At 48.4% G+C, this 24,200-nt stretch overlaps 1 non-coding gene across 1 annotated transcript; it reads right to left on the minus strand.

The window, feature by feature from the left end:
- Positions 1-21,112: 21,112 nt before the first annotated feature.
- LOC146868425 (U6atac minor spliceosomal RNA) lies at positions 21,113-21,237 on the minus strand. The gene has a single exon (XR_014968954.1). It is a non-coding gene; the product is annotated as a U6atac minor spliceosomal RNA (small nuclear RNA).
- Positions 21,238-24,200: the final 2,963 nt, after the last annotated feature.

Below are 24,200 nucleotides of genomic sequence, written 5' to 3' on the forward strand. Positions count from 1 at the left end.
TACGGCAGTGGAGTATCAGAACTCCTGGAACTGTCTTCAGCTACAGCCTCCTGCCTTGTCATGCTGGAGATTTTGGACTTCCAAAAAAGTGACTACGTCTGGACATAGAAATATTCACCACAACTTCCTCCAGTGGCTCCTGACGATAATGCTTCCTCCTCAGACACTGCCTGCAGCCTTGCCCTGCTAAACGTTACCTTCTCAGGTAATTTTTATTGAAAATTCTTCTTAGTCCCAAGGTAAGCACTGACTGGGCCCAATCTGTTTCTTGTATCTGATTTGCACTTCATCGTGGTCGGCCTTTTTTTTCGTCTTTGACCCAGTTTGGCGTGACTAGATATCTGCAGTTGGCAAGGTCATCCTTAAGGTGCTAGTTTTTACTAAACAGTTTAAAAAATCATTACTCCAGTTCTACTGTTTGGATGCTTGTTGTTTTGATGCCAAATAATTTGTTAAAATGTACTCTATTTTTCTAAATTAGTGTGGGATTTTTCTTGTATTGTATTTTCACTTTCTTGCTGTTTGTGCGCTGCATAAATACTTCACACATTTACTCTAAGTGAAGGCTGACTGCTTTTTGTTCCAAGCTACCCAGCGTTAAGCACAAGATAAATTAGTGGCTTTTTGTGGATCATCCTGCCAGGGATTGTGGCTGTTGTTTGACCAGGCCTCACATCCCAGTCAACCAACAGCCCAATTTATCACAGCTGTTAATCAGAGTACCGTTGGTGGACATGTGCAGAGCAGCACCATGGAAGAACAAGCATACATTTATGCAGAATTACTGCTTAGAAATGACAGTAGAGGAAGGTGCATCAGTGGGGCAGGTTGTACTTTGATATGTTTCATTATGATGAGCCTTATCTTTTTTTTTTTACAGGACATCCACATTCTAAAGGTAGATTGATTTATTGTACTGCTTCTTATTCATATTCAAGCATGTGAATCTGTAAAAGAAGGAGTTGCCTCTTGTAGTAGTTCTCCAGTACTGGTATCTGTCAGAAATGGGGTTATTAATTTGAGAGGCAGATACCCTTACCAACTCACTAAATCCGCTCTGGTTAGGTCCAAACACAGTTCTGAGAGAATTTCTACTCGACCCCTGGTAGCTATGGCACAAACTGGCAATCTCCAGAGAAGCGCATGCTAGGTTCATGCCTTACCAATAATTGTAAAGTAAAGATCACAACACCATAAAACGTCCAAACCAATTTGGAAGCATAGAGAAAAAAATATGAGCAAAAAGACACCAAGATCATCACAATAGGTCTAAGGGAACCGGAGATATGCAGTACGATGGTGCAATTTCAGGCCTACCATGTTGGAGCGTTGGATACACCAAGCAGGTTTTCCCAGACAAAGATATGTGCAATGTAACTGCCTGCGCAAGAGTCAAATATAGCAATATTATGTGTTTTGAGGAGTTCTGACAATGTTTGAGCCCGGTGCTACTGCACCTGCTGCACCATTCAAATCATGTCCCTGTTGTCTGCAAGGTAACTGCACTAGTGGCTGCCTTTTTAGTAGTAAAATATAGCATAGCTCTTGTATATTAACTTTATTTTTAACATACACTGTTTATTACAACATTTAGAATGTGATCATATGACCAAATAGATTAAGTTGAAAAAAAAAATCCGATAATGCCTACAAAGTGCAAAGAAAGGTACTGAGGCATGAATACAAAAGGCCACAAAAGTTCTAAGGCTATAGCATCCGCTTTATACAACTAAGAAAGAAAAAGCAAGCATTTCAGCATACTGTTAGAAGCTGTATGCCTTTTCCGTGGGAAGAGATCTTATCATGACAGTGAATGGAGCTTAAACAGTGTGAAAAGCTTTAGTACAAATATCGTAAATACGTGCAGCCAGGGGAAGTTAACAAAAAAAAAAAAGTTCCACACAAAAGCGAATCGGCAATGGGAACTTATAAGAGCCCCCTTTTATGATAAATTAAATACAAGAGATTTCTCAAGCCCAGCGCAAATGCTGTGCTGGTGAAACCTAAAAATGTGGTAACTTCTAATTGTATCTTTTAAAAATTCAGTTGGCCCACCACTCTCCCACCCCAGAAGAGGCTCATCTAACTTGGGGCCTGATTTTAGATTTCAGTGGACGTATTACTCCATCGCAACGGTGGCTGATTCCCCATCCGCCGAAATATAAATCCCATAATATCCTATGGGATTTATATTTCTGCGGATGCGGTATTCGTCACTGTTGTGACAGAGTAACCCGTCCACTGAAATCTAAATCAGGCCCTTAGTAATCAGTCACACTAGTGCTATGATATCTAAGTTGTAATGGCCTCTGGAGGGTGTTATTTCAGTCCCCTGCTACCTGAGTGGTTGTACTTTGATTCTTTTTCAATGAGGTGAGCGTGCTACACAAGGGACAATGTTTACAGCACCCTGCCTAAATGCCATTGTAATGATACCAAGGAACTTCCAGCTCGACAACATGGTTGATTCAAGCACACAACGCTAGGAAAGATACCTATCCTGGAGAACTACTGTTACAGGTAAGTAACTTTTTTTTCTTTGTAATGTGGACAAAAAAAGAAGAGGACATCCTAACGAGATCTGGGGCTTTGGGCAAGAACCATTTTGCGGCGCCCCTGTTCTGACCAACTTTAAATGTATTGCTCATTTTCAGCTAAGTTAAGCCGTCATGATTCCAAACAATATTGATTGGTACCTTAACCTTTCTGAAAACCAGCAGAAAAAAGGACTAAAGCAAGTGTGTGAGAGAGACATCTAGCCGCAGATTCCTTAACTTGTGAATTCTCCCCAGTCGTCAGACTGGATCCATAAGAATTTCCTCAGCAGTACCTCTGCGCGCCAGAGAGTGGCGCCACATGGCTCCATACGAATTCGACTCTGAATATGACGTCAGTGGAGCCATATAAGTCCCCTCTGGTGCGCTGACGTCAGTTTCTTCCTTTTTCGCACTGCACGCAGATCCAAAATAGAGTATCTCTAGCCATTTCGGCTTGCTGTGATGAGTTTTTCTTATCTGAAACAGTATGCAAAATTCCTATGTCCTCTGGGATTAAGTCCTGTGGGTCCTGTGCTAGTCAAATGTCGGATACAGACCCATATTCAATCTGTATGTGGTGCTTGGGAGAGCACCACGATACCGACGAGTATGATGCCTGCCGGCGGTTGAAGCTCAAGGCTCTGCGGGAGTGGCGCATAAAACTTCTGGTGGCGCGGTTGTTGCGGACCTCCAGCTCCACGAGGTGTCAGTCATCCTCCTGATCCAGGGGTCGTTATTGTGCCACTCTTTTCCGGGCTCCGGCTGCCTCTCATGGTAAGCAGCTTCATAAAAGATTGAAATCCCAGGCTTCTGTGGCTCCTTCGACTCACGGTGTGGATCATGGAGACTCTCCTACTTCTGCTCTGGGATCGCTCGTGTGCCTCCTACCTTTTCCTAGAGTCGGGGCAACTTGGAACCAGATGCAAGAGTACTACAAGGCTCTCCATCTTGTCTTTGGGCCTGCATCTCCCTCTGGAGCGCCTGTGGGCCCCAAGGAGGTCGTAGGTGCAGTAACTGTCTCATCACCAAAGGGTTCGCTCTCGGTCGCATTTCCAATCTCTGACACAGGCGTCGGTGCCCGATCCTTGGGGACCTCCACTAGTGACGTCAGTCGACTCCATCGCGACGTCGGTTGCCCTTCTCTTGCCTATTTCCAGGGAGTCGGAAGAGTCGTAGTCTGCTCACGATACAACTCTGCGCTTCGTAGGGCCGGCTTCACCTCAGCTCCTTGCATCTGCACCAACATCGACCAATGTATTTCCCCCTTCCCAGGCAGATGTTGGAACAGCGCTATCTGATGCCGGTTATGGACGTTTTTCTACGCTGATGGTTTCTGTGGAGGTTTTACAGGACCTGTTGGCGGAAGAATGTGAGGGGATAGCCCCCTCCTAGCAGCCAATGCTTGTGGCTCCTACTATGTTGGACAGCTGGAATACTGAGCTGGGTGAAGGCGAACGGGCTAGATTATTCTCCTGCTTCCTTTCTTTTATCGTCTCCTGGCCTCGCCTCGGAAGCCAGTTCTTCTTTGGCAGACGTTTTGAAAAGAGTGGCTGATGTCTTCATCTCATTCTATTTACAGTGGAGAAGGCTACGGACCCTCTTATTGAGGTCCTTCATCCCGGTCAGTCGGGGGTTGAACCAGTACTTCCCTTTTGTGAGGCCCTGTCTGATATTTTATTGGGGGTATGGGCAAAATCTTAGTCAGGTGTACCAGTGGAATGTGAAATTGCCCACAAATACCGCCCTGCCCCAGGGGACCCTGCTTCCCTTATCCGTCTACCGACCCACCGCAACTTCATGGTCCAGGCCATTACGACATCCCCTGAGATGGAGAACCCTCCCCGTTCCTCCCTTGATAAGAGGTCCAGGAAGCAGGATTCTTGCGGAAAACGTGTTTTTTCCTCCTCTATTGCGGTGTTACGCTCCACCAACATTATTTGCATGCTTGGACACTTTCTCCATGCCTTGTGGGATTCCTTGGCATAACTTTTACCTTGGTTCCCAGATGCCAACAAGGGTGAGTTTAACCAGTTGAGTTTAGATGGTCGCCAGGCCGTCAAAATGCTCATCAGGTGTGGAATGGACTCCACTGATTACATTGGTCCAGCCATGGCGCCTGCTGTGGCATTGTGCCGGCACGCCTGGCTTTGGGTGTCTGGATTTTCAGAAGCTATCCAGTCAACCTTGCTTGACATGCCATTTGATGGGTTTCATCTTGTTGGAACCCAAGCAGATGCAGGCTTACGTAGAGTTTGGGCTAGTCGGCAAAGGCCAGACCCTTAACTTGCCCCCCTTCTCTTTTTCCCTTGTTATTACAGCACTGTTGTGTGTGTTTTGTGACATCAGTTGCCAGATCAGTGTTTCTGACCTGCTTTTCTGGGGCTGCTGGGTAGCAGCCTGTCTCGAGACCCTACATGGAGTCTCCCTTACTGACTGGTGGGGTGCATTGGATTCGCCTGTTGTCTTAATCCCTTATCACGCAATTTCCTTAATTCTTTATGTGATGTTGACCCCTTGGGCTTATTGCCCTTTCTTCTGTGACTCAGACTTGCTATCCTGTCCGGTTGCGTTGGAAACCATGTTTCTTGGTTGCAGTTCCTTTGGCAGCCTCTTATCTCCCCTTGGGGTTCTATCACGTATCAATGGTACGCAGTTTTTGCTCTACACTCCTTTGGAGTTGTTTCCTTCTACTCTTTCGATTGTTACAATGGCAACATGTTTTCTTGAGGAGGGTTTTTCTGTATTACCTCAGGCTTAACGTTGCCCTTCGATTGTTTTTCCCCTGTTGGCTGTTTCCACCTTGTGGCTTTGGTCACGCACATCTGTATTGCGCTATGCCACCTCTCCTGGCTAGAGGTAGGATTTTCAATGTTCGTGGAGACTTGTTGTCCCTAAGCTTTGGGATTCAATGGTGCTTCCTTGTAGCTGTGGTGGTACAGGCCCCCTCCCCCCAAGCTGGGGGTTCAAATTCCTCTGGTGTCGGGGAAATATACGGCATACCCCAGGTGTTTGACAGTCCTCACCGCTGCAGACGCTCAGCAGGGTCGGTCTGGTTGGCATTCGATTGTGGAGCGGCATAGGTTTTCCTTCTGCCCCTTCTCACGGCCATTGTGTGACCTCTTATCCTTTCCTCGGAGCTGTTGTGTGATCTGTTCTCATTGCCTTACAACTGATGAATTGTACTTGTATGAATCTGTATTCTATATATCATGTTCCATGGTTACCCTTCTGATGGGGATTGCTTCCCTCAGCTGTCTTGTGGGGGTCTTCCTCCTAAATATCCCATTGGGTGATTCTGGAATACTCAGTTATACCTTCTTGTTGACCTTGTAAGTCTAGGTATTGGTATGTGCTTTTCGACAAGCGCACTCTCATGTTTTTCCCTTACGTGCCTGTTAAGATTCTTCTACCAGGCAATGTTGTCTTGTGTTCTAGCTCCCACTCTGTTCTTGGAAGGGCCTTTTCCCCCTTATTCACTTTCTATTGATGGTACTCGTGGCATTTGCGGCGTGCCTTTGAGCATTGCTGTGTATTATAGGGATGCGGCATGCATTACTTGCATAGGTACAGTGCTAGGTCTGTGATCTGTTTTTTCATATATACATTTATGACCTTTGGATATTTTCTGTTACGGGGGCCTTTCGGCCGCGTGGTGTTCATCCCTTTCGGTCTCCTGATATAAATAAATAATAAACAATAGCAAAAAAAAGAGAGGAAAGGGATAAAAGGATACAAGGATGGAGTGTTCTCCATGATAGAACTCCTACTTCTTCGTTTGGTGTGTATCTCATTTTCTAGGGCCTTTCCCTGCTTGTGTTAAGGGGACTGTCTGTGGGCCCTTCTTCTGCCGCGCTTATCAGGGCAGGAGCCTCATGTGTTTTTTCGTACTCATTTTTAGTGTACCTTGGGGGTTCGCATAGTGTATTCTGACTGTTGTAAGGCGATTTGTGTAGGATTTTGCCTCTTTTCCCTCAGACTTGGTTTTCCTTGCTTGGGGTATCTGCTCCTCTTTTTTGACCCTTGGTCTGTTTTTCCCGCCTGGTGGTGGGGCACTTAATTTATTTTGTTGCGCTTGGACAGGTCAATTTGCACTGTTCTTAATATCTTAGTTTTTCTTTCCACTTAGTGGATTGCTTTGGCTTCTCTGGTGGCCACGTTCTTTCATCTAAGATAGATGCCATCCTCTGCTTAGTCGGTCTTGTGGCTCATTTCTCCATTGTATACATTGCAGAGTAATCTGCCGCTTCTAGTGGTCATGCGCCCAGTTCTAGTGGGGCCAATTAGACTTATGTTCAATTGGATCCATGCTTATCTTCCTTGGAGTTGATTACAACCGGCATCTGTACTTCGGTACCACTATGCCTGAAGAAACATGCTCCTTACTCCTGGTGCATGTTACTTGCTTGCGTTTTTGTTGTGGTCGTTACCACCTTTAACCCTTTTGATGCGCATGACGGAGTGGTTCCGTCATGCGCGTCGGTCGCGCTGTGCGGATGACGGAACCACTCCGTCACGGCCCCGCCCGCGCACAAATCCTTCAGCACAGCGCGGTAATCCGCGCCGCGCTGAAGGGGTTAAAAGAGCTCTCTCTCTCTCTCTCACTGTGGTGTGGCCGATCTGCAATCTCGGTCAGCTGGTCCTCTTGAACCTATTTTGGGACTGCTTTGCAGACCCTCGTCCTAGTGACTATGGCATCTAAATCACAAATTAAGGAATCTGCGGCTAGATGTCTCTATCAGATGAACAAGTAACTTACCTTCGGTAATGATGTATATTGTCGAGACAAAGTATAGCTGCAGATTCCTTAACGCCCCGCCCATCTTCCCGCTCTGCAAATTACCTTGAGGTCTGGTCTTGGTGTTTTCAGTTCACTTACTTCCTGATTGTGGGAGTGGTCCTCCCTTTTTCCTTATTCTGCTTCTGCTGTGGTGGAGTTCTCCAGATCCACTGGTCTGGTCTCCTTGACCTTATATGGAGTTCTCTTCCACCCTTTCTCTCGGTATATGGTCAAGGGAGTTCCACCCTTTCGTCCTGGTATAGGGTCAAAGAAGTAGGAGGTGTTTTTCTTGTGTACTGTTTCATGCGCCTCTGCGCACTGTTCTATATGACTTGTGCTTCATTGACTTTTTGGCCTTTTCTTCCAGGGTCTTCTCTGGTATTATCATACCTTTTCCATTTGATGATGTAAAGATTTTTTAAATCTTTTTTTAGCACACTGTTTCTATCCAGTTTCTATGTGTAGCCATGTTCCATGCGTAAAGTTTCACAGAAGAAGCTGAGGTCAGCACGCTTGAGGGGACTTGTATGGCTTCACTGAAATCATATCCATCATACGTTGTGTGGCGGGCAGGGGAGAAGCTGAAAATATTTTTCCAGGTCCAGTCTGACGCCCGGGGAGAGTTCGCCACTTAAGGAATCTGCGGCTAGACTGTGTCTCTACTAGATTCATTGTTGCCGGAGGTAAGTAAGTTGTAAGTTGTTCTTCAAGTTCAAGGTATTTGATGTACTTTTCGTTGTAATGCGCCAGCCTATATCATAGCCGGGCTGCGAGTTGAGGTGGAGCAGTGAGGGAAGGAGAGTAGATGGAAGGATAGAAATAGAGAGATCAGAGAGGGAGAAGAACAAGGGAAAGACGGGAGGAGGATAGAGTTTTCCAGGGTTGCAGTTAGTCTCCAGTTAGACCCAACGGGTTGCTTCCTGCATACATGTTACAGTGTGTTAGAGTATGTTTCATATCTTTCGCATTTCACTTTACAAAGCTATCGCATGAATTTCGACCTGAGATTCTGAATCTGTATAATTTATTTGCATTCAGCAGTGTCACAAACACCAGTTTATTTTAACCATCTCATCTTGTAGCAGGATTGATTGCACTTGTGAGGAATTTTTCAGAAGTTGGCACACATGCAGCTCTTAGATATCCTATCCTATGTCTTTGAACCTTTTGCCAAAGGAGTCATCCAAAATTAAACCCTAATAGCGAACGTTCCTAATGATATACATTATTTTTTAATTATTGTTTCCAAACAAATGACTCTCATTAGACCCCATTTCCAGATGAAAACCATGCCCCTCCTCCTGTGTCTGGGTATTGTGACCATCTTGGGAGCTGTTAGATGATGCCCGCATCTCAAAGCCTCTTGGTCTTGGATGCATTCTGAAATGACATTTATTAGACTAGGACAAGTTGGACTGGACACTAAAGCAAATGAACTTCAAACCTTGGTAAGCAATTGCACACCTGTTCGATTAGCACAAACCTCTTCTTTCTCCTTTTAATCTTGTGCATTGTAAATTGTGTGTGGGTCTATATACTTGTATTTTGTTGTTAAGTGTTAGCAATCTTTCCCTCAGGAGGGGCAAAAAAAGCATAAAGTAACCGACACTACAAGGTTTTTGGACCATTCATCTAATGCAGTGATCCTAACACATTTAAATGCTGCACCCATCCCCCAGTGAAAAACAAAATCATCGCCCCCTCTTCATGATTTTTCACAATTATTCAATTTAATTGAATCTATTATAAGTATCCACCGTGTGTGGCTGGGGATTTATAGAATATTTGGAGTCCCTTCCCTTTTGACACATACTCCCAGCTAGGATATAAATGACAAAAGATGTTAGTGATGGTCCATTATAGAGCATAATATTTCAAGGCCTCTGATCTAAAGCAAAGGGCAGGCCATGTGAATGGATCCCAAAAGCTGAGGTGCAGATATCAATAGTGCGGTCGGTGAAGTGGTACCAGAAGCAAGGAGATTGACATACTCACTGAGATCCATTCATGAATTCCTTTCACTGACCAACCACGGGATATGGTCCTATTTTTCTTGTTTGCATGCATTACCATGGCACTCTTGCTACACAACTCCACAAGAAGGCAGTTATGGAATCACCTTTGTCCTCAAAATAACTCTGTTGTCCTCACAGCAGGTAACAAGCCTCAACTGCCAGGTTCATCGATTGATGAAAGGCATGCATGTATCAATTGTGTCACTTTTGCACAACTGCGAACTAAAATAAAGATCTTTTATTATGATAGTAGGCCATTATTGTGTGGCAAATCCCAAAACATAGCTGTGCAGTCGTACCGAGCAATCTTTTTTTGTCATCTTCACTGGCCATACCCAAGTGTGAAGGTCTGAGTGATTAGAAACAGAGCATGAGGGCTCTCAGTACAAGAGGCCCTTTTTTAGGTCTTTCCTGAGGCAGCGCATGTGCTTTGCTTGCAAGAGATTTTGTTTACTAAAAAGTAGCTTAGAGCCCGCCCATTGCTTACCATTCCTTGGCTTCTGTCACTGTTATTTGCTGGCTCCTAATTGGTCAGGGCTCACTTTCTCTCTCTGTTCGTTTCTCCCATCTGTGGCACATGCACCAAGTACATATTGATTCGAATTGATTAGTTTCCTTTCGCTGCTTGCACTGGAATTAAGAAATTATTTTCTTTCTCTCCTTGTTGTTGCTTGTTCCCCTCCCATGTTAGTATGAGTACCACCCCTGTGCGGCCACCACCCACCCTACAACAGCCACACACCCCCCTATTACCACCATTGCACTACCACCCCTATCATCACTACCCTATCACCACCACTCTAACCATCACCACCCTACCCATCATCACTACCATCCTACCCTAACCAACACTACCACCCTACCATAACCACCACTAACAAAGACGAACACCCTAACCACCACCTTCACCCTCACCACCCTAACCACCATTACTCTTCTGTAACCACCATCTTCACCCTAACCTCCTCCACCCTCGACCACCCTACACTAACCACCACCACCCTACCCTAAAGACCACCACCCTACCGTAACCACCACCACCCTAACCACCATTGTACCCTAACCACAACCACCCGCACTCTAACCACCCCACCCTAACTGTCACCACCCAAACCACCATCACTACTGTTTCCCCACCACCACCATACTAAACACCATCACCCTACCCGAACTACCACTATCCTAAACACCACCACCTTCATCCTAACCACCACCACTCTACCATAGCCAAAACCCTAACCACCATCAGCACCCTTACCAGCTCCCACACCTTCAGCACCACCCTACAATCACCATAGTGCTACACCACCATCCTATGTCCACCTTGCCACCCTACCACCACCACTCCCTACCACCACTCTACCCACCACGCTAAACCACCACCCTACCCGTAACCACCACCCAAACTACCACTATTACCACTACACTCAAACCACCACAACCCTAAACACCAACCATCGCTTTACCCTAAACACCACCACGCTACCATGACACTACCCTAATCACCATCAACACCCTAACATCGTTCAAATGACTGCCATCCTCACCACCCTAACCACACCGAACCACCACCCTAGCCACCACCACCCAACCCTACCCACCATCCTACCCAAACCACCATCACCATCCTAACCACCACCACCATCCTAACCACCACCACCCTACAATAACCACTACCTTAAGCCACTCCCCTCACCACCACCCCACCTTCACCACCCTACCTACCACCCCCACCTTCACAACCACCACCCTACTAGCAGAATCCTAGCTACCACCATCATCCTATCCACCACCCTAACAACCACAACATGGCCCTTACAACCCCGTCTTTAACCACCACCATAATCACCACCCCTTCGCCCTAACCAGCCACACTTCAACCGCCACCAACCTAAACACCACTGCCACCAACACCTGACTACCCTCCGCCACCCTAACCACCTCAACCCTACCCACCACCAATGTACTCTAAGCAACACCACTCTACCATAACCACCAACTCCTAAACCCCCACCACCAACACCCTAACCACTGACTACAGCCACCTGAATTACCACCGTACCCCACCGACTCCCTTCCCACCACCCCCTAAACCCAACTTCCAGGGAAGAGGAGTTGGCCTAACGGCTAGGGCAGTCAACCTCAAATCTGGGGAACCGGGTTTGAGTCTCAGCAAGGACACACAACATCCTGTGATTCTGGGCAAATCACTTAATCTCTCCGTGCCTAAACAAAAAAAATGAATGTGTCCTCATGTAACTCAACTGGTGCTCGTGAATCTGATACCCGATACCTTCAGGTCAAGTTCGCTCTATATAAAACTCAGTTAAAAAAAACAAAAAACACCACCAGCCTAACCACAACCACCCTCCAACACGCATGCACTACCCCATCACCATCCTAACCACCACAAGCTTAACACTACCACCCTAACTACCACCAGCCTACCACCACCCTACCCATACTATCACCCCCGCTACCACAAGTCCTACCCACCACCACCCTGATACCATAATCACAACCACCCTAGACTAAGCACCGTCACACAACCCTAGCCTCCACCACCCTACCCTGACCACCACCACCCAAATCACCCTCACCCCTACGACCACTATCCTAGCTACCACAACAACCCTCACCTCCACCACCACCATCCTATCACCACCACCCTCCTCTCTACTACCCTTCCTACCCTACTCTTATCACTACCATCCTTTCACTCAACATGGCTTTCAGTTCCTGTAGAACTCTTAATTTTTTTACAACCATTATCAGCTAATTACTTGATTGTTGTTTTCATTGGAAGTTGGCCTATGTTTGTGTTTGTTTACTCGCAAATAACTTGTTCTCGCCTGTAATTATACATCTAGGTACTAGTTAAGCTAAACCTATCAAAGTTTAGGAAACATTAACATGTCCTCCATACCGATCTATTGACTGGTTGGCCTTATCTACGGAACTCAATATGTGAACGTTAAGTAACTCTATGGTAGGATGTTGCTGTGAACTCTAGGCTGAGTGAACCTGCCCAGTGAGCACATTTGCATCAACTTCATGTTTAATTGCCTTGTATATTTTATTGTTGTGTAGTGGAAATAAGGAAACGTGGTGGTCATTCCATTATGTGGCAACCCACAAACCCAGTATCTCCTGCTTCAAAGACTGGTTGTGTGGGCTGCCATTTCTGTTTTTTGAGTTAGTACCTTTCCTGTAGCATAGCCTCATTACTTGTGTCCTTCCACTGCTTACTTCTCAGACACTCCTTTTTTTTGGTTAACCACTCCATGAGAGTGTATGTGTTTTCCAGCTGTCTCTCTTGAGTACTTCTTTTCGCTTCTCCACCGCGCTTTGTTGCTCTCATCTGTGTGCTTCTCCCCCACACCCCTCTATGTTGTGCTTACCCATGTATGCTTCTCCACTTTTACTTTTGTTCCCCTCCGCTCTGTGTGGTTCTTTTTCACCCATGTTGTGTACTTCTCCCGCGGCCCTCTTTGTTACTTCCAACCACCTCTTCTGTGATCCTTCACCCACTACCACACTCTCCATGCTGCTTCCACCTCCACTCTCCTAGTTGCTTCCTCCCCACTCACTTTATTAAAAAAACACGCTTTGACACTACCTTTTTTTTATTGCCCAATCCAACTTGCACGAGTATAAAAATAATAAAAAACTCTGGCACATTTTGTAGGCGTGAAAACACGCAGTGCACATGTATACAAAATCATATGTGCACAAGTCTACAAAATAACACTGTGCACACATCTACAAAATTAAATGGCTGCTGCATCGTTACACCATTTTTATTTTGGTTTCTTCGTTAGCCCTGCTGCACAGCATAAAAAAAACATTGGCAAAGCCAATAGTTCCCAAAGGCAAGATTTATTTGCTTCGCCAGTTGTTGTTAATTCCAATGGGGTCGGCAACGAGATGAAGTCATGTGCAAATCTAATGCCTTTCATGTAAATGGAGCCGGTGAAATCTAGGGGTGAACACCTGGGGTAAACAGAGGTAAAATATTGGGTATTAGAGCATGAGTGGCCAATTCCCCATTCATTCTTCATGTCTAAGGGGACCCGCTGGTCCTTCATTTAATCCTAATAATTCTGCCCCTCCCCACTGTTATCGCTAATTCGGAAGGGGGCGGGATGACTGGCTCTAACTCTGAACCGTTTAATGAGGCCTTCGGTCAGCTCAGTGAATTTGGGAAGGGCCACAGGAAATGGATGAAAGAAGACTTTGTGTAATTTATATGGCTAGTCTACCCGTGATAATTCTTTCAGGAAGTGACCATATTAACCTTAGACTGAAATCTGCGGCCCTATAACGTAATAGGGTGCACTTTCCCAGTTTGCGTCACGGCGCACATTCAAACTGGTGCTCCAGGCGCAAATAGGGAAACTGCACAATATTAGGTTGAATGCGTTACCCTCATGGCAGCCGCAAACTCACGCTGTGGCCTGGGCGCAGCACATTCATGTGAAATACGGAGCAGCTGCTTCAAAGCCGCCGCGTGTTTCACTGTGCAGGTGGCATCCTCCTGCACTGCAAAGGGATATCTGGATCCCCTCTAGTGGGTTGCCATCGGGGGGCTCACTGACTGTGCATCACCCTTTTGTGGCACCAACTTCTTTACCTCTGGGCGCAAAGTTAAAAAGGTTCCCTCATTTGCATGGGGCCACGCCCCCATACAAATGAGGGAACGTCCTCCTGAGATGGCGCTGGCGCAACATATGCACCACCACCATCAGCATTACAGAAGGAGCTGCACACGCATCTGCGGCCCCTTCTGTAATACCAAAGTGCCCCGGGGTGCGTAAAGCGGGCACAAACGCCCATTTCGCCCCTGGGGCCCTTCTGTAATACGGGCCCTGATGTCTTAGGAGAGTGTGTTCAGTGACTGGCACAGCCTACTTCCTCTGCCCTCTAGTTGTGGAGCAGGCTTCCAAAACGTATAGTGCCAATATCGGCAACAGTTATCACAAAGCACAAAAGTACATAAGTGCATAAATAAAAACACACGACACTGTAATGTAAGTGGAGAAATATTGCTGCAGGTTTATTAGCATAACCAATATGCAAACAAGGTGGGTTATCTTACGGGCGATCCCAGGGCAGGCCAGCCCTATGCCGCCTGCCCGTCTGATAAGCCTAGAGTCACCATGGCAACGCCAACTGGTGTATACCAAATATTGGGAGGGTCCACCCCTCCCATCCGTGGACCACCAGTCCACATGCTTCACACGCCCCCCCGTGATGGGTGGGCGGAGCATAAATGGCAGCCCCCGGTTGCTCAGACCCACAACCGCCTTTCGGTTAACGGGGCGCCGTCGTTCTTCCAGGGGACCCGCTAAACATCCCTGGGTATCCTGGCTTAGCACCCCATGGTGCTGCTGCATGCTGTACCCCTTGGTAAGTGCAGACCCTGGATCGCCCTGTAACTCCTCCTGCAACACAAAGTAACACTGTTAGAAAAAACCTGCCCCCCCCTTTTGTCCCTCCGGACGCCGGGTAAGCGGAGGGGCGGGCAAGGCGAACGAGCGGACAAGAGGGCGAGGAGGGGGCGGAGACAGATATAAGTACCCCTGTCTCCTGCCCGCCCTCGCCGGAAACAGCTATCTGTTGGGGTCTCCCCCGGACTAGCCCAGGGACTCGACCTCCCACCCCTGTGCCTTCCTGTGGCACTAAGGCGGCCGCCCTCCAAGGGGCGGGCCGCTGCGCGACCCCCCCCCGGGCAGCCTTACATAGTGCCAATATCGGCAACAGTTATCACAAAGCACAAAAGTACATAAGTGCATAAATAAAAACACACGACACTGTAATGTAAGTGGAGAAATATTGCTGCAGGTTTATTAGCATAACCAATATGCAAACAAGGTGGGTTATCTTACGGGCGATCCCAGGGCAGGCCAGCCCTATGCCGCCTGCCCGTCTGATAAGCCTAGAGTCACCATGGCAACGCCAACTGGTGTATACCAAATATTGGGAGGGTCCACCCCTCCCATCCGTGGACCACCAGTCCACATGCTTCACACGCCCCCCCGTGATGGGTGGGCGGAGCATAAATGGCAGCCCCCGGTTGCTCAGACCCACAACCGCCTTTCGGTTAACGGGGCGCCGTCGTTCTTCCAGGGGACCCGCTAAACATCCCTGGGTATCCTGGCTTAGCACCCCATGGTGCTGCTGCATGCTGTACCCCTTGGTAAGTGCAGACCCTGGATCGCCCTGTAACTCCTCCACAGCCTTGGGAGTGGCCACCGTCACTACCAGGGCCCCCCACCAAGGTAGACCTATTTCCTTACAACCTGCTGCAGCCAAAGCTTCCCCTAGGCCCAGTAGGTCCAGTCTATTCGCAACCCGCAGCTGCCAAGGCTTCACCAAGGTCAAGTAAAATTAAATTCATGCCTAGCGTGGAGAGGTGCACCCCATCACCCTCCAGACACCCTGTTGATTTGGCGTGTAAAAGGCCATGCCTGATGAAGCCAAAGCCTCTTAGCTCAGTGAACTTGCACATGGCGCTATTAACTTTTCTCCTTGACACCTCAATGGCTTCTCCTGAGCGGGCTCCTTGCCAAGGTAGCCTATTACTAACAACCTGCTGCAGCCAAAGCTTCCCCTAGGTCCAGTAGGAAAAGAACCGTGCCTAAACTAGGGAGGTGCACCCCATCTCCCTCCCGGCACCCTGTGGACTTGGCGTGTATAAGACCATGCCTGATGAAGCCAAGACCTCTTTGCTCTGCGCAACTGCGCATGGCTCCTGGTAGGCCATCATACCTACAGCATACTGATACCGGGCTTCTCCCAGGTCCAGTCAAAACAAGTCTACGCCCAACCGGGCCGGCGGGCAGCGTGCACCATCAGGACAGGTTCCCCCAACCTTTCTAAACTCCTCCGTGGATTTGACTGAAATGACCTTAAACCTAAATAGGCGATGGTCCAAAGGTGCCTTTGTATGGCTAAATAACAATACCTTTGCCAAGACACTCCTGCCTGGCAGTGCCCAGCCTGCCTTCCTTCCTCTTTCACTCCGTTGGAGTATGCCCATCGTATTCCATCAGTCACCACCAACTGTAAAGCCTTGCCCTCCCAAAATTCTGCTAGTATACCAGGGAGAGACAGGTCAGAGTGACCACAGAGGAGAACAACGTGTAAAATGCTTCTCTATTTGAATACTGGAAAAGCCAATTGGTCTCCTGCAAATTTATAGCTTAAAGTGTTCCCCCGGTGCTTCCCTTAATCATGTGGACCATAGGCCCCTGTTGGAAGGCCACTTCCACAACCTGCATAGCTGCCAGCCAGTGCTGGAGGGCGGGCGAAGTTACCCGGTACTGATGCTCGCAAAGGTACCTGTTTCGTCAAACTCAAGGGCGTGCTACTAGGTGAGCAACCAGACTCCGCCCTAGTACCCAGAGGTCAAACCCAAGCCCCTCCAAGTTCTGCTGCTTCACCTGCCTGTTAACACGAATCCCAGGGCAGACCACTGGCCTATAACCCATGCTTGGCCATGCCTGAGCTAAAATACCTCTGAACAGCCTGACAACAGACATGCGCATAACTAAAGCAACTGGCACCATGCCATAAAAGTAACAATTCAGCCTTCTATGAAACAAACGTGCCCTTGTGGCGATCAGAGTAGTGCTCCCTCCAAGCCAGCAGCCCTACTCAGGCAACCCGCACCCTCTTGGCACTGGCACACCCCCGCCACAGCTGCCCTCGAGTGCCTGGTCGTGTGAGGCCATAACCTATGTTTCATCACTGCGTCATACCAGGGTATGATGACCCATCTAACTCTACTGCTGAGTGCCCATTGCACCCTCGCAAGTATGCCTTTGCCTGCTCAGAGTCTGGCTGTAAAGATGGAAGACCTTGACCCCCCAGCCCAGGGCGAAGATGGCAGCATTACAGTATCTGGTGCTATAGACGGTCCCCGTACCCTGATGGGACAGAATGCACTTCCCTTGCTCCTGTTGAGCACGAAACCAAAACCAATTGCTCACCCTGGTTTAATACCTTCCTGCTGCTAATCATTTCCTAGCTGAATGTTGACAAATCCATGTTCTGTAATGGCACTACTTCGCAGCCTGCACCATTCTGCCAGTGCCGAAAAGACCTTTGTCATGCTGCCTGGCCTCATCAGTCTTGCCCTGTACTAGCAGCGCCCGCTTCAGCCGAGGAGCAAACAGCTCGCCGGTACCCCCAAACTGGCCCTGACGCGAGACAAACCGGGCCAAGGCCCAGCAGTGAGGTACTAACTAATAGCAGGTCTAACAGCGGCAACAAGCGTCCTCAGCTTACAATAGGCGTGGTGGAGTTAGGGTATCCAGTGAGAATCAAGATGACAACTTCCCATCTGACCGACCGTGGTGTGAACCGCTCCTGCATATTCTAGTACACATGGTCCCAGTTCACATGTCACTGCCTGATGTACGTGCCCTAGGTACATGGTCCCCTTGCATGGCGGCCTGCCATTGAGACCCACACCAGTCCCCGATCAGTACCACGTCCCAAGTCCACTCGGCCTAAATTGCCATTGCAACCAGACCCCCCCCAGAACCGCTGAGGCAGGAGTACTACCGTTCAACCTCCCATCTCACATCAGTACTGGCTAGACTAAGCCTCTATGGTGCATAGGATAATGCGACATCATTGTGGCTAACAGGCATATCCTCTTGAAACATGCCTCCGTTCAGGCATTGGAAAGGCCGGGTCACCAACACACTAGCCAAACTTACTAAATTTTACACTCCCAAGCCCTTTCAGTGTGAATATTTTTATTTTAAATCAGAAGGCACCCGGGATACCCGAGGAAGGGTGTGCATTACCCACAGCGAGAGCCGTGGTCATTATTGGTGACCCCAGGCAAAGTCAGGCAGATCATTGCTTCCCCAGGTCTGTTTACAACATCTAATGGGTTACCAAATACTTTAAGGACATCTGCAATGCATAACCACCAGAGTACGATGTGGGGCCGGTGGCGATGAACGACGTACACAACAGGCTGGTAAAGCAGTGGCCACCAAGAAATCACACAATAGGTCAACCTGCCTGGCCCACTGCAGGCAATAACCGGGAAATCACATCTCCTTCCGGGACAAGGGACGTTGACGGACACAACAAAACGGGCCCCTCACCCTATGCCATTGACCGACTCGGGCCCACGAGGTAATCTACTGTGGCGGAGGACACCTACCCCTTGGTGGATGCTGTATACCACATTACCCCTTCAGGAGCATGCCTCCAAGGTGGCCGACTCACCACGTGTACTTCGACAGTCCCAGCCCGGTAGAACTCAAGCAACGTCACTCAATCTCTAAGACAAGCGACAATGCCATGACATATCAATGCATGGGAGGAGGAAAATCAAACCCCGCTAACCCAAACCGCAACAAGGAACATATAACAAAACGGGCCGACCTGTCTTTGAATGCACAGCCCCTGTGGTAAAACAAGTTTTAAAGGCATATTTATTGTCCCTTCCCCACCAGCACACTTTAGAATAGAGGCACCGACAACCTAAACCGACCTTAATTACTGGGAAGTGTTGATGCGACCCCTGCATATAGCTGCAGTTCACCGTTTGTGCTGCGTAGCGACCACTTCAGTTACCAAATAGTGTGATGCAGCCCCTATGTTCCATTAAGCCATGTATCACATTTCACAACAAAACAAGAACAAGGCACTGATATACATGAGCCCTACCTTCCTCCTCAAGGTTATTTGTAATACGTGCCAATCAGAATATGTTGTCCCCTAAAAGCCCTTTCCATATAATTCCTTGCCAGATGAAAATCATCTAACACACACGAAGCAGAGTTCTTAAACTTGTCTAGTCAAAACTAAAGACTTGGGGCAGTCTACTCAACTATGCTAGTCTCCAACACATGACTCAAATGCTGTAAAACTCTCTCACTCTCGCGGAGAAAGCGGCAATGCTGTGACCACGGGGCAGGGCTTTACGCAGTACATACAACAATTTCCAGAAATGGCCATCTTTCGCCATTAAATATACAGTATACATATACGTGGTGTGTGCAAAGGAGCTGGTGTCTGAACAGAGTGACCAGAAGCCTGTAGGCATAGAGAGAACACGTGAAAATTACTATTCATATTATGATTGAACTCCAAATATTCGTTCTTGTTGAGGAAGAGGCCAGGCGTGATCTTGGAGGCCTCAACACCTTTGGGCAGTAACAGAAAGCCTGCTCTCCTGTCCTGAGGGAGGTGTACAGTGCTCAGTCCTGAAATGCCCCTTCTGGACCCCCGTTCCCTACATATCCCTTCTGAGTGCAGCTTCAGTAGCCACAGGGAATTTTTGCATGTAAATATGGCGCTAACACGACCAGAAAGTGTGGAGCGCTTACACGAGCAAAAGGAGATCCTGATCCCTTATTTCTAACCAGACAAATTCTACACTGTTTGACATATCTTAACCAGTTTCCCTACCTCTCCAATCGCAAGTAATTATAACAACAAGGAAGCATGTACACCCGTGGTAACTTGGCGCAAATGATCGATGGTTCTAGCTACCCAACTTGAAGGAACTCATTAGTCGCCTCAGGAGGCTGAAAGGCTGAGCAATACGGTAACTTGGCACTGAGACAGATTGTTCCTGTTTCCCAACTCAATGGTACTCATTTATCGACAATGGATGCAAGGCTGAACCATTAGGTAACCTGGTACTAAATAATAGATGCCAATTGTTACCCCCTCCAAGGTACTCATTTATCGACTTCCTGTGGATGAAAGGCTGAGCAATAGGTGACAAGGCACTTAATAGCAGATGGTTCTAGTCACCCAACTCAGTGGTCCTCAATTAATCAACCTCCTGGATGACAGGCAGAGCAATAGAAGCTGCGACCAAAAGGCCGGACACCGGTCCCTGACGAGGGGGTATTAGATCGCTAAGCCACAGGGCCGGTCATATTACCACACTAAAGACCACTTTCTTGAAGAAACCAGTATTACTCATACAGTCCTATATGAATTTTTTTTTTTTTTTTTTTTTTTTGCACATCTCAGACAAAAGCGAGGCTCGACCCGAAGGCACTGGAGCGCCGAACACGGGCCCGTAACTACATACTAAAACCCAACAAGGAGGCTCGGCCGGGGTCCAATCAAGCGATCCCAGAAACACCCAAAACTGCAATATCCCAATCCGGGGCCTATACAGCACGAACTTGAGCTAGAACTAACCAGGCAAAGAGCACCCACACTCTTGGCCTTTCTTCCCTTGAGGTTATTATGACATCGCGCTAGCCCGCCCAAGTCCAATCGGCATCCGCGCGCTACACATAGCACCCGCTCCGCCGCAAGGGGACACACCAAAATGACGCAAGCCTACATAGTGCATACTCTGCCCTACAGGACACCGTGCCCACATAGCACTATCAGACAAATGCCCCTCACCTCCCCTGGCTGATACTCTGCTCCGGTGTGCACATTATATATATATATAGCGAGAACTTGGCCCCACGGTAAAGGGGGGGCCCCACGTGGCGCCGCCTTACATCCACATTCACGCGCGGGGAAAACAAAGACCAGCCTGCGACAGCGCGCGCGTGCCTGAGGCCACACCGCCTCTCCCTACAATGCCCACGCTGAGGCCCGAACCTGGACTCCCCAGATCAAAGCCACCCGCATTCCACACCCAGGGACTTCTCACGTGTACGCGACCTCGCCGCAGCGTAGCCGACGGTCCACATCCTCTCCTCGACAAACCAATTGCGCAACTTCCTTTCTTAATCATGCGTTGCTGCACTGTATTACTAAAACGCGCATCATGCCTGACATGGTTTAGACGCCAGTAAGTAAGTAACGGTGCCTTAACCGTGCATGTGTTGTAAAGGCCACTCGGACACCCCTTCCATCCTTGTCAAGGGAAGTGCTAACCTTCTCTCCTTTCATCCAACACTATCCGTACATGCCAGCATGTGAGGCAACTGGTGCAAGAAAGCGCTATGCTGCCCGATTCGGGTCAAACGCGCGCTATGCAAGCTCCCGCCTCCCAAAATTAGCCCTTTTTGCAAAATAAACAATGTTCTCTTAATGTATGCTTGGCGGTGTGCATGCAGTTATTGAATAACGTACTTCAAGTTGTAACTTGTGAGTAAAAAGGTGTGCCTCCTTTGAAAACAGCAACCTGCTGACCTATTTACATCAAACGCACTCTGTAATCTACTTGGCACACGTTCTTAGCAGCAGGAACACCTACCCTCTGCACTAACTTCCCGTTAGTCTCAACCTCAACTCTACAAAATGCTGATCTCTCCAGGAGGAAATTAGTCACACGAGTAACTTGACCCACATGTGAGATCTGAAAGAAACGCAGCATCCGGTGCTTCAAAAGCCTAATAAACATCCAAACCCGGCGCCCACAAGAAGATAGCACCACGGTCGCACCGTCCTAAATCCAGCCCTTCCGGGGCCTCCTCCACGCAATCCCTGCGCTCTACCACTGGGCTACACCCCCTGGCATAATGACACCCGTGCTCTCAAAAAGACAATTCCGACTCTCGCACCCTGGTCCCCTGCTCCGAGGTCGGCAGCACTGTGACAGAAGCGGAGATCCCGGAGAATCGAACCTGGGGCCACAGGCATGCACCGCATGCGCTCTAACCTTGAGCTACAGCCCCGCAGCCACGAATGCCTTAATAAAAGCACCGATCCGGGCCCTCCCGGCCACGCAATGGCACCAAGATCACCCGCCGCTCCACAGAGACTCTCGCTTCAATCAATCACCAACACTTACCGGGATAACCGGGATCACAAGGATAAACCCGCCGCGAGACCCAGGGGAACGACCGGCGCCAAGGCGAACGAGCGGACAAGAGGGCGAGGAGGGGGCGGAGACAGATATAAGTACCCCTGTCTCCTGCCCGCCCTCGCCGGAAACAGCTATCTGTTGGGGTCTCCCCCGGACTAGCCCAGGGACTCGACCTCCCACCCCTGTGCCTTCCTGTGGCACTAAGGCGGCCGCCCTCCAAGGGGCGGGCCGCTGCGCGACCCCCCCCCGGGCAGCCTTACAGTTCTATGGGCACGGTATCTGCAAGCAAGGTTTAACTCAGATGCTACTATTTGTTCGAGCAGGCCAGTGGCATAAAAATAAATACCCTATATTTACTTTTCTTTTTATTAGTCTGAATGCGTCATTCAAATCATTTCAGCCCTGTAGGACGCAAATGGCAATTCACTGCTAAAATTAACTCGTAGGAAATTGCTGTCAAATTCTCTTCAGCTTTCGGTTGAGTGCCTTGTTTGCTTATTCATATGCTCACCTCTGTGCTGTCTCTATAAACGATCTGCTGTGTGTGCCTGTGGTTTTCCACTGTGATATGTGACGTTTAGACTAGGCAGACAGATGAATGGGTTTCCTCTGTGTGGGGCTTTCTGTGCCTTCATTCTAGTGCCAAGTCTTTCCTAGATCAATGAGGAGAGCTTGATACACACATGAAATCAACTCCTCATTTCAGCTGACTTGCTCATGGTATAATGGTGGACGGAATAAGGAAAAAATCGGTAATTATTGTTTTCAGGATTCTGCTTCTGATTACTGCTGTGGACGTCTCCAATGTGGGTTGGGTTTTTGCATGCATGGAATAAGGAACAAGGACGCCCTCCTGAGCGGGGGCGTGTTAGGATAGTACTCTTCCCTGAACACCAGATAGCTTCACTGTACCATGTGGATGAAAGCTTACACCTGCCTTGAGACATAACTTACTGTCTCTATTTTGCGGGTCAAACCTACCCAGTGAACTCATGTATCAAGACCGCTATGAAATGCTCCATTCATAGTCAGTGGAGTTCTGAACTCAACTAGGCTTTGACCCAGCCGTAATGCGGAGGTGGGAGTCATTATAACGCATGGGATCTATTGCATGACAGAAGTTTGCGGTAAGCAACCTTTACAATGCAATACCTTTGCCACACATCCATTACCATGCATTTGCCTTTATCACACACATTTTTAACACTCATATGCCTTTGCCACACTCGCCTTTAAAACGAAAATGTAAGTATTCCACAGGTGTGTATATGTATATATATATTACCTACTGTGGTTGTCATTAGGTAGTAATAGTTAGGACGAAAGTTTCCATAGGAAAAGCGTTTTTTGTTTTGCCATTAACTTTGGTGCAGCTTGCCAAATCTTCACGAAACATTAAAAAAAACGTCCCCTTTTTGTTTCAGCTGCTGTGTTAATAGTATCTGAAAGAGACAATTAGTTATGGATTCCTCACCTTAGAATTACCCCCAGGCATCAGACTGGATCTGGGGAATTTTTCTTCAGCAGTACCCCTGCGCGTTGGTAGGTGGCATCGGTCGACTGCGCGTTCGTCGTTGGCGTCGTGGTCGACGAAATGACGTCGCTGTATCGACTTAGACACCGTCCATGCGCGCCGACGTCAGTTCTTTCTTTCTTTCTTTTTCCGCGCCAGCCTTCGCAGATCTGGAGAGAGCAGTACCTCGAGTCACTTTTGACTCTCTTTTTGCGACTTTTTCTCAACATCTTTTCGAGGCGTTCAACTCCTGGTGTCCCTTCCTCAAACCGGCTTCAAGGCTTGCGATTCTGGTCGCAAATTGATGTCAGTTATGGACCCGCACCTTGTGTGCCTTTGGTGTTTGTAGCGCGGCCATGACCCGAAGTCGTGCTCTGACTGCCGGGCCATCAACCCGAAGTCTTTGTGGGAGCGGTCCCAAAAGCTCCTTTAGGCCTGGCAATCTGCTCCGTGCCGCTCGATGTCCCGGTCGAGAGGGAGGTCGCGGAGCCATCACCACCACTCGTCGCCGAAGTCTTCGTCTTCCGGTAAGTCAAAGCACAAAAAGAAGGCGAAGAAGCACCGTCGCTCTTCGTGTTCTCCCCGTCCGTCGGCCGAC

The sequence above is a fragment of the Triturus cristatus genome, chromosome 1_2 (assembly GCF_964204655.1).
Source record: "Triturus cristatus chromosome 1_2, aTriCri1.1, whole genome shotgun sequence".
Taxonomy (NCBI): domain Eukaryota; kingdom Metazoa; phylum Chordata; class Amphibia; order Caudata; family Salamandridae; genus Triturus; species Triturus cristatus.